Here is a 12,063-nt window from a genome sequence, read left to right as displayed (position 1 = left end):
ATAGGATAGAAACAGTAAACAAATGAATGTGATGCATCATTTTATCGTGATGGTGGTGGTTTGTTTCCTAGGTTCAAAACCAGCCCCTGTAGGGTACACGTACTGGAACCGACAGGGAGGAGACGTCTGTGTGGGGTTCTCCTCCGGGGCAGGTGCAGAGACACAGACAACCTGTGACCACACTCAGTGTCTCGGTTCCACTCTTGACGAACAGACACCCCAACCTCAACCTCAGAGGGCTTTCCAGCCCTGTTCCCGTCCATGGTTCTGAAACTCGGTGGTGACCACTCCCACCCACATCCTCTGCCCCCTCCGCCACTTGCCCCCATGCATCGTCCATTCAACAACCATTGAGCACCTGCCGTGTGCTAGGCTCCGTGTAAAAATTGGGAATTCAGCTGTGATGGATGGACACTGGCCGAATGCAGCCCACAGAATAACGGAAGAACAGAGGACTTAATAATTCTGTGAAATGAATGCCACACGAGAGGACGTATGTAGGAGGGGCACCCAATCCAGACCCGAGGGGTCAAGATTTCCTACCAGGGGAATCAAAATTTAAACCAAGGCCACAAGAATGTTTAAGACTTAAGTCAGGTGTGGCAGAGACCGGCTGGCAAGGCATATTTCCCCCGCCTTCAGACATAGAGCAAGACTACATTTCCCAGCCTCCCTTGTGACTGAGCTTATGGTAATGAACTATGGACAGAGTTGATAAGCACCACTTTCAAGCCTGGTTCATGTTCTTTGCTCCCTCACCAGCTTAATGCAGAGGACTCCAAAGCCCCAGGTGAGAACAGAACCACTAGATGGAAGGAACCTGGGTCTCTAAATCACCATGTGGAAGGCCCTCCCACCCAATGGGAAAGCCCTCATGAGTGACCACACACATGAGAAAGTTCTATTGTGGAAAGCCATGGAGTTTGGGGTTTGTGTTACAGCAACTGGTGGTCCCCTAATATATAATCAAGTAGGAGGGAGAGATAGAGTAGTCTAGAGAAAAATATTCGCAAAACCAACCTACTGTTCGGAGACAGCAGTCAACCAAATAGACAGGAAAGAACAGAGGCTAGAGCCAAACTGACGAGATTGAACTCATGTTCTGTATTTCCTAGCTGTGTGGTCTTGGGTGAATCACTTAACCTCTCTGAATATCAGTGTCCTCAATTGTGAAATGAAGATAATAACACCTGTCTCGAAGGGTTGCAGTGACTACTAAACAGTACCTAGAATGGTTCCTAATACATGGAAGGCTTCACAGATAATAAATCCCTTACTCCTAGCTATATGCATTCTTAGAATGACATTTAACTAATAATATGCTTTGGTAGCTGGTAGCAGTAACAATAATAATAAACACTTATTGAGAACTAATTATGTTCCAGGAAATGACCTAATCATTCGTACGTATGAATGAATTCCATCCTCACAGCCCTACGAACGAGGCAGTACTTTGCAAAGGAGGAAACTGAAGCACGGAGATGTTAAGGGATGTGTTCAGGGTTAACAGCTGATGAGTGACAGGGCCTGGTAGATCCAGGCAGACATGGGTACAATTCCCATGCTACGGTTGAGAACAGAGAGGTAACACGATTTGCTTAAAGCCACACAGTCTCAAAGCGTCCCGGGCTGGGGGCCCTAGACACGGTACTTGTGATTCTGGTAGAGAGCAGAGCAGCATTCTCGGTCCGTGAGAAGCACCTTCCTTTTGCAGGCAGGCTGGTGGCTTTGGTAGTAACGATGTTGACCAAAACCAAAGACTGCTTCGGTCAACTGTGGGAAAGTAGCAGGTGAGTGCACTCCAGAGCCTGTCCAGTGATGATAAAACGCAGGGCCCTCCGGCTGTGAAATTAAGGCTGAGGGGCTTTGGTTTTTACCAAAATGACATTTCCACGAGAGCCTTAAGGTAAACTGGAGCAAACTTTATTGACTTTAAAAGGATATTCCATCTTGGGGGGGGGGGGGGGAGGGGAGCGAAGGAACAGCTCTTTTTTTCTTTCAAATTTTTTTTTGTTTACATTTATCTATTTTTGATAGAGACAGAGCACAAGTGGGGGAGGGGTAGAGACAGAAGGAGACACCGAATCTGAAGGAGGCTCCAGGCTGTCAGCACAGAGCCCGACGCGGGGCTCGAACTCACCAGCCGTGAGATCGTGACCCGAGGCGAAGTTGGATGCCTAACCGACTGAGTCACCCAGGCACCCCAGGAAGGAACAGTTCTAAGAGATGCAACTTCAGAGTGGACAAACCTAAAGTAGAAGTTAACTGCCCCCAAGAAGTGGGGTGGGTTGTTGGACTTGCTGAGGTCCCAGATGACCACCAGAGGGCAGCAAAGACATTGGTCAGAGAAGGCAGAGGCCCGCGTGAGGCTCTTCCAGTGATAGAAAGATGAACAGATAGGTGAACAGGCGAAATGAGAAAAGGGCGCCCTCATCACTCAAGGAGCATTTCCTAGACTCGGGATCCTCGCCATTTAAAGTAGAACCGGCTTTGAACTTGCTCTTCAGATCAGCTAAGGCAAGGTAATTGTAGAAAAATCAGAAAATACACAAACATAGTCAAGCAAACCACTATAATGCCACCACCCAGAGAAAACTGCTGTGGCTTAACATTTTAATGACTATCCTTCTGGATAGATGTAGAAATCGATGTAGGTTTAGATGCAGAACAACCTATAGATTGACATTTAAAAAATTTTTAAAAATTGTTTTTAATTTTATTTTTGAGAATGCATGCGCACACACACACACACAGAGGCATGAGTGGGGGAGAGGCAGAGAGACAGGGAGACAGAATCCGAAGTAGGCTCCAGGCACAGAGCCCGACGTGGGGCTCGAACTCAGGGACCACGAGATCATGACCTCAGCCAAAGTCGGATGCTTAACCGACTGAGTCACCCAGGCGCCCAGATTTACATATTTTTTGACTTCATGAAATTGATAGCAGTCAGTATATACATATTGGCGGCCCTTTTAAAAAAATTCAACAACAGCAGCAAAAATATGCGTGGCCATATGTGTATGGCATTCTTTCGCCCAGCGTCTCTCACTCGCTCCAAGGCCAGTTCCCCTGCACCTACACAGGGGTCAGGGGATGGGCCCAGTGAGGGCTGGGCAGGAGCAGTATCCTCTGAGGTCCACCGGCCCGTCTGCTAGGTCTTTCACAGCCCTGAAATCTTGGGGGAAGGGAGTTGTGGAGTTTTCTAGCTAAAAAAGCCTCCGTTCAGGGAGCAGGTGCTCAGAGTTCGTTGAATTTCATCAAAATGAGTCACACTGAAGGTGTGAAGGAGTAAGGTTTAAGGAGCTATCGCTTCCTGCTTCCACACCGCGCTTCATCACTTGCCCCAGACAGAGACACCGTGGTGGTGGGAGTCCAGGCAGGAGCCAGGGACATGTCTGTTCCCTCCGCATGCAAAGCCTCTACACCATTTCTTTGTCTTCGGGTGTGGTCACTCTCTCCGAAGAAAATCATCGCCTCCTTGCTCTGCAACCCCCTTGATCATTGTTAAACCGGCTTCACACCTGAGAAACCCACTGAAAGTGCAGTGGTGCTTGAATTGAGTCTTAAGGAAGACACAGGTGTTCCCCAGGTGAAGCTGGCGGGGGGGGGGGGGGGGGGGGGGGGGCGCGGAAACTGCACCAGCTGGATTTATAAGCCACACTTTCATAATTCACAGCGCTAGATGGGACACCACTGATCCCCTGAGGGAATTCACTTGGCATGTGCTCTGGAGTGAGACAAATCTAGTTTTGAATCGGCTTCATCACTTCCTACTTGTGTGTCCTTGAGCAAGTCACAGACCCTGGTTATTCTAGGGTACGGTCAAGGTGGTAGCGTTGGGCCCGTTGCGGAGGAAGCGCCACCGTTCAGCCTGGCCGGCGTGTAGGACGAGCCGGCAGAGCCCGAGGGGACCCGGAGGCCTGGCTTCAAGGAGGGAGCCTCGAATGCCGCACCAGGATTAAGTAAGGGTTAAATCATGCCATGCTATGACATACGATCCGTTGTAACCGATCTCACAAGGGTGATGGTAAAAAGCAACAAAATGAATTTGAGTGAAGTCTTTGTCAACTGGAAATGTACGTCACTGGCATCGTTCTCTTGTATCTCGCTGACCGTGAAGGGCTCTCAGGTGCAGCCTGGAGGGTTTCCCACATGCCTCTTCATCCTGGTCATGCCCAAGAAGCACTCCCAGTGAGCAGCACTCTCAGCTCCACTGTGGTCACACTCGCAGCTCAAAGGGTGTTTCTTTTTTTTTTTTTTATTTTTTCTTTTTAGCATTTATTTTTGAGAGAGACAGAGCGTGAGCAGGGGAGGGGCAGAGAGAGAGAGGGAGACACAGAATGAGAAGCCGGCTCCAGGCTCCGAGCTGTCCCAACAGAGCCCGACGCGAGGCTTGAACCCACAAACCGGGAGATCATGAGCTGAGCCCAAGTCGGACGCTTAACCACTGAGCCACCCAGGTGCCCCTCAAAGGTGTTTCTTGACCTCTTTCTGGCGCGCCTAAGAACAGCCACGCTGGGGTGGGGTGCAGAAGATAGACCAGTAGGAGGAAAGGAAAGATGGCCTTCGTCCCGGAAGGTGGGGACATCCCAGTGCTGAGTAGGGAGACAGGGGTCAGAGGCCAAATCTCCCCCGACCTCAGTGCACCCGGACACTCACCTGCTCGGTCCACGTTGACCACTGAGCCGGAGCATTTTGCTCACGCCTCTGGCGCAGTGGATGGTCCATCTGGCTTCCGTGCTACAGTTGGGAGACAGCACGCACGACATGTGGGTTGCAGACTGAATCCTGCCCCCGTCCCCAGCCAGTTCATCACGGTGGGCAAGCGATGTCAGCATTCTGGGTCTCAGTGGCCTTGCCTGGAAGTGAAAATAATCTTATTTACTACTCCTTAGTTCATTAAGAGACTTAAACGAGATAAACAAGCACTTCCTACAGCTAAGCTCCAATTACTGTTACTAATAATAATTGTTTCCCTTTATGTCTCTCCCACTGGATTCCTTAGGGGACCAGAATTCTATCATATTCCACATCCTATGATAAGCACATGGACAGTGCCTGGGGTTCATGATACTTTTTGGAGGCCATGAAAATATTTTAATTTCTTTGAAGATCCGAAGGAAAAACTGAACATAACCCAGCCTGGGTTATAGTTGTCTTTATATCAATACACTTGTAAAATTATAATTAAAAAATTTTTTTTAATCTTTATTTATTTTTGAGAGAGAGAGAGAGAGAGACGGAGCGCAAGCAGGAGAGGAACAAAGAGAGAGGGACACACAGAATCCGAAGCCGGCTCCAGGCTCCAAGCTGTCAGCACAGAGCCCGACGCGGGGCTCGAACTCGTGAACTGTGAGATCATGACCTGAGCTGAAGTTGGATGCTTAACTGACTGAGCCACCCAGGCGCCCCTAAATTTTGAATCTATATTTGTAATGGGAGAAGGAACCACAAAGGCAAAATGCTTCGGGCCCTGCTGAGTCTCCACGCGGCCCTGAGCACAGGGGCTGGAAGTGAGGCAGATCCGGTGTGAGTTTCGGCCGCACCACTCGGCTAAGATCTTGGCCTAGAGAAAGGTACTTCATTTCCCTGAGCCTGACTTCTCCATCTGAAGAAAGGGCTATCTGATAAATCCTACCTCCCAGGTCATTGAATTCCACTCTCCCCTCCCCGTTTTTAATCACTCACTACATCTCTAATTAGGTATTCAATGCCGGTCTTTTCCCACTAAGCTGTCCGTTCCACAAGGGCAGGAATTGTGTCTAACTTCGAGGTTCCCACACATAACCTCTACGATGTTTTAACTGTGTGCCCTCCGTTGTTCTAAATGCTTTCAGTGTGCGACATCAGTTATGAAGGGTGTGAAGGGTGTTAGCCCCATTTCACAGATGAAGAAACTAAGGCAAAGCGGTTAAGTGAGTGGCCCCAAATCACACAGTAGGAAGTGTGTGCGCATGTTGTGGGGGGAGGTGTCAGGATTTGTACACCAGGCCCCGAGGAAGACGCCCTTCACTGTGGTTCTGATAAACCGAAATGAAGCTTTATGTCTGAGTAGGTGGCTGTGAAATTGAGGAGGCGAGGGTCATTAGGGAGAAGCCTTCCCAGCAGACAAACATTTCCCATTCGTGAAGGGGGGAAAGTTAAGGTGGATAATCTGACCACATCAAGCACAACAGTGATTCTCCCCCACAACTGATCAAAGGCTCAGTCACCCTGGGAAGTCCGGTCAAGTCAGCTCCGTTCTCTCTAAAGTAGGGAAAATAACAAGCCCAGAGCGGGTTCCCCAGAGTTCAAGCTTTGTCCAGCCTCTTGCCGAATGGAACAGTCGCTTCTCAACTCCCCGCCTGCTTGCTCTGTGCAGCTCTCACGCATACAGAGGAATCGGGTTTTTATAACAATGTTTATATTATCCTCATAATGATTACTTTTATTTTTATAATATTTATCTTTTCTGATGACAAAATAAAAAACATGTCTTCATCTCAGAAAAATTGGAAAATTCTAATTCATAGGCACACAAAATAAGTGAAAGGCACTGATCACCTCACAACACAGGAATAATCTTGTTTCATATTTCGACCTATGTGGGGCATCAGGGTGGCTCAGTCGGCCAAGCGTCTGACTCTTGGTTTTGGCTCAGGTCACGATCTCACAGTTCGTGAGATCGAGCCCCATGTTGGGCTCTGTGCGGACAACGTGGAGCCTGCTTGGGATTCTCTCTCTCCCCTCTCTCTCTCTCTCTCTCTGACCCTCTTGCGCTCACACTCTCTCTTTCTCTCAAAATAAATAAACATTGGGGCGCCTGGGTGGCTCAGTCGGTTAAGCGTCCGACTTCAGCACAGGTCATGATCTCATGGTCCGTGAGTTCGAGCCCCGCGTCGGGCTCTGTGCTGACAGCTCAGAGCCTGGAGCCTGTTTCAGATTCTGTGTCTCCCTCTCTCTGACCCTCCCCTGTTCATGCTCTGTCTCTCTCTGTCTCAAAAATAAATAAACGTTAAAAAAAAATTTTTTTTAAATAAATAAACATTAAAAAAATATTTCGATATATTTCTTCCTGGTCTTTTTTTCGTTGCGTAGGAATGCGTATTTCCCCCTGCAATATTGATATCATATATAATGCATGTTTTGTAAACATTTTGGTAAAAGCTTTAAGAAAAATAATCAATAAAATAATTACAGCTATTGTTACTATAATTAAAACATGTGAAATAAAATGTAAATTTGGGGTTAGCATTCCTTACTTCCTTCTAGATATCCACGGCTGTCGTCGTGCACATGAAACAGGCAACAGGTTGTCCAAAGTGAGACCTTTGGCTCTTGTTGTGTCTCAGGAATTTACAGACTTGATCTTTGCTGCTGCCACGTGGGAGGAGAATCCCAGAAGTTCCATGGTGTAGCAGACACAAGTTAGCTGCTCAGCACACCCTTTTCCCTTTCCCTCTGCTGCCGTAACTCGACTCTATTTCCCAGCCTCTCCATGATTAGTGTGACCACGGGACCGAGTTCTGGCCAATGAAATGCAGGTGGAAAGGTGTATTAAGTATCTATTGCCGTGTAACAAATGATCCCAAAGGTTAACAGTTGAAAACCACGAACAATTATTATCTCACACAGCTTCTGAGAGTCAGGAACCCAGGAGGGGCTTCCCTAGACGGTTCCGGCTCAGGGTCTCTCTCTTACAAGGTTGCAGTCAGTCTATTGCTGGGGCTACAGTCTCTGAAGATCTGACTGACCTGGAGATTCTCCAGTGACTGCTGGCAGGGTGCTCTGGTTGGTCACCACTCGGGCTCCTTCACAGGCCTGCTGAAGACATGGCTTCCCTCAGACTGAAGGATCAGAGAGACAGAGAGACACAGAGAGAGAGAGACAGCACCTCTCTGTGCTGTCTAGAGTGTAGGTCTAGAGACCTACACGGAAGCTGTGTAGACTTTTTACAACCGAATGGTGAATCTGCCCATCACTTCTACATTCTATTTGTCAGAAGTGAGTAACCAAGTCCAGCCCACACTCAAAAGGAAGAGAATTAGGCTCTACTTTTTTTTTGGGCGGGGGGGGAGTGGGCAGAGAGAGGAAGACACAGCATCTGAAGCAGGCTCCAGGCTCTGAGCTGTCAGCACAGAGCCTGATGTGGGGCTTGAACCCAAGAACTGTGAGATCATGATCCTGAGCCGAAGGGGGACGCTCAACCGACTGAGCCACCCTGGTGCCCCAAGACTGTACATATTGATACCAAAGAATCTGTGGATATCTCTCAAAACCACCATAATCTGCTACACATCACTTGTGGCATCAAAACTCCTCTCTCTCTTTCCCCATCTGCTGGCTGAATGGGAAGGACTCTAAAATCCTGGAGGAGGAGAGGGCCACAAAAAAAGAAGGGACCTGGATCCCTGAGGACACAGAGGAGAGCTCCAGACTCTGCGGCCACTAGGGTTTTAAAAGAGGAGAACTGGGGACGCCCGGGTGGCTCAGTCGGTTAAGCGTCCGACTTCAGCTCAGGTCATGATCTCACGGCTTGTGGGTTTGAGCCCTGCAGCAGGCTCTGCACTGACGGTGTGGAGCCTGCTTGGGATTCTCTCTCTCTCTCCCTCTCTCTCTCTCTGCCCCTGTCCCACCAGCGTTCTCTCTCTCCCAAAACAAATAAATAAACATTAAAAAAAAATATGAAAGAGGAAAATTGAACTCTTCCTAAATTTAGCCTTTGAGATGTGGACATAATCTGTTTGAGCACCTAAGTAGCACCTAATGGAGGAGATTTGTTTCGTTTCCTTAGGCTTTGCCTGTAGGTGTATGTTCAACGAGATAACGGTCTTCTTTCAAAAAAATAGAATCACCTTGGAGAAATGATCCCTTTCACTGTGCAGAGAGCCCTGATCCCAGAGAGTAGTAATCGCATCCTTTGTGGCTTGGAGAGAGACGGTAAGAGACCCAAGGCACAGAAACCCAGAGGACAGTCGGGTACCAGAGCAGGTGCAGAGAAGTGAAGAGAAAGACACTTGAGGAGGTCTGCAGTGAGTACAGCGAAACCCTAATAGGAATGTGAGTGTCTGAGCACAGCGTTACCACGGAGCACGTCCCCATCCTCCTAAAATACATAAAAAAGAAGGCAGGAGAGACAGATCAAGAGCAAAGGGAAGTGACTTGTCCACATCCTCATTTGAGAGAACGTATGCTATGGAAATAAATACACGAATACACAAAGGCACGTATATATGAGGTTGTTCACTGTGGCCAGGTTTATAATAGCAGGTGAGGGACGGCGGTAGGGGGGCGGGGGACTTAAATACCCATCAGTAGGGGAATGGCTGAAGAGAGTACGTACCATGGTGCGTTGTGCGGGCTCATTCTAGCAGGCCTGGATTTGGCACGAACTGATTTACAGAAAGAAAAGATGTTCATACGTAGTGCAGACCCCTGGCCAAGGCATTACGGGCGCTGATCAATAGCGCCCGAGGAGTTTCGGGATGGTTTTTATCAGCTTGTCAGCTGTGCTTGTTTCTATTTTTACTTTTTTCGGCATCATTTACTGATAACGGTGAAATTAATGATCAGTACCTGGTGTCGGAGAGACCCCTGGAGGTCTCTGCAGCTGGGGCTGGTAACACAGAAAGAAATATGTCCGTACGGCTGCAGAGAATGAGAAGCCCGTGTGGAAACGCCAGGTGGGGCTTCCTAGTTCTAAGGTGTTCTGTGACACATCTGTGACCCAAAAGAGAAGGAGCATCCGTGTGGCTGTTACAGGGGAGGGCAATTGACGCGCATACCTGGCCTGTCCGGGGACCCCTGCGGTTTTGCTTTACTGCTTGCAAGGATTTTCCTGCAATCAACTGCTGATTTGCAAGCATCGTCAGTTGGGCTCTTGTGAATCTTCTTTGCAATCAAACTCTACCCGAGGGTCACTGGTAGTGCCCATAGGACGTGACGGTAAACAGCCACGGTTTCCAAGAAAGGGCTAGATCTAAGGCCTGGAGAGAGGCCCGTAACGTAAAGTGAAATAAGCAAGTTGCAAACTAATATAGGATGTAAAACGTGACTTCATTTTTATTTTTTTAGTGTGTGATGTTGTAGCTAGCTAGATACCAAAACACGTAGAAATTGAGGGGGAAAAATCAGGAAGCATGCGCTCCAGATAATAAACAATGGCTGGGCACCTGGGTGGCTCCGTTGGTTGAGCGTCTGACTCTTGGTTTCAGCTCAGGTCATGATCCCAAGGTCATGGGATCGAGCCCCGCGTCGGGCTCCATGCTGAATATGGAGCCTGCTTGAAATTCTCTCTCTTTCTCCCTCTGCTCCTCTCCCCTGCTCACACTGTCCTTCTCTCTCTCTCTCTCTAAAATAATACATTAATTTATTAAACAATGGTTCCTTATTGGGGATGTGTAGAGTGGGGGAATGAAATGAGCTGTAATGTCTACTTCTTACGTTATGTGATTTTCTTTAAAGGGAGAATTATACATTTTTAATAATGAATAGACCTTTAAAAAAAAACTTTCAAGTATGCAGAAAAGTTGAGCAGAAGGTACAGACTATATTCCCTCTTCCCCCCACGCCATACCTCCTCCCCAACAGTTTCCACCATTATTAATCTCTCGCATTAGTTTAGTGCATCTATTACAATTGATAAACCAACTTTATTATTAATTAAAGTCTGTCACTTACATGAGAGTTCGCCCTGTGTTATACAGAGCTATGGGTTTTGACAAATGTGCAGTGTTATCTATGCACCATTTTCCACCATTTCAGCATCATGAGGATAGTTCCCCACCCTAATAACCCCCTGTGCCCCCACCTCTTCATCCCTCCCTCCCCCCTCCCCCCCCACCCAGGCAACGACTAATTTTTTACTTTTCCTATACTTTTGCCTTTTCCAGAATGTCATATGACTGAAACAATATGCGATGCAGCCCTTGCACACTGGCTTCTTTCACTCAGTGACATGCATTCAAAGTTCCTCCAGGTCTTTTCATGGCTTCACAGTTCATTGCTTTGTGTTGTGAAATAATATCCCATCAGCCGGATGGACCACAATTTGCTTATCCACTTACCCGTTGAAGGACATCTTGGTTACTTTCCAAATTTGGCAGTCGTGAATAAAGCCGCTATAAACTTTGGGGTGGACATAAGTTTTCAACTCGTTTGGGTAAATATTAAGGAGTGCAGTTGCTGGGTTGTGGGGTATGTTCAGCTTTGTAAGAAACCGTCAAACTCTGTTCCAGAGACTCACCGGTCTGCACTCCCACCAGCAGTGAATGACAGTTCTTGCTCCATATCCCCGTCAGGATTTGGTGGGATCAGTATTTTGGATTTCGGCATCTAATAGACGTGTAGTGGTATCTCAGTGTTTTAAACTGGGATTCCCTAGTGACATGCGATGTTGGCATCTTCTATGGTTGTTTGCTATCTGTATATCTTCTTGGACGAGGTGTCAGTTCAAATCTTTTGTCCATTTAAAAAAAATTTTTTTTAATGTTTTATTTATCCTTGAGAGAGAGAGAGAGAGAGAGGGCATGAGCAGGGGAGAGGCAGAGCAAGAGAGGGACACAGAATCCGAAACAGGCTCCAGGCTCCGAGCTGTCAGCACAGAGCCCGACGTGGGGCTTGAACTCACAAGCAGGAAGATCATGACCTGAGCCGAAGTCGGACGCTCAACCGACTGAGCCACCCAGGTGCCCCTTGTCCATTTTTTAAATAGTTTGTGTGTGTGTGTGTGTGTGTGTGTGTGTGTTACAGTTGAGTTTTGAGCGTTCTTTGTACATTTTGGATACAAGTCCTTTTTCAGATATGTGTTTTGCAAATATTTTCTCCCAGTTTGTGGCTTGTCTTTTTGTTCTCTTCAATTATAGATTCTTTAAACACTTTTTTGTGTGTTTTCCAAGTAAATGTTTAAGTAAAGAAGATGAAGGTGAACGGGAATGACTTTGGCCCCCTGGAGTTCTAGGAGTTCTAGTACTAATTCCTGGAGAGGAGGAATTGGCCATAAGGTGAAATCCACACCTATGTATTATACAGTAAAGCTTGGTGTGCGAGCATAATTCGTTCCGGAAGCATGCTTGTAATCCAAAG

This window comes from Felis catus, chromosome B3 (genome assembly GCF_018350175.1).
Source record: "Felis catus isolate Fca126 chromosome B3, F.catus_Fca126_mat1.0, whole genome shotgun sequence".
NCBI lineage: Eukaryota > Metazoa > Chordata > Mammalia > Carnivora > Felidae > Felis > Felis catus.
The sequence above is the reverse complement of the archived record's forward strand: the minus strand, read 5'-3'. Positions refer to the sequence as shown.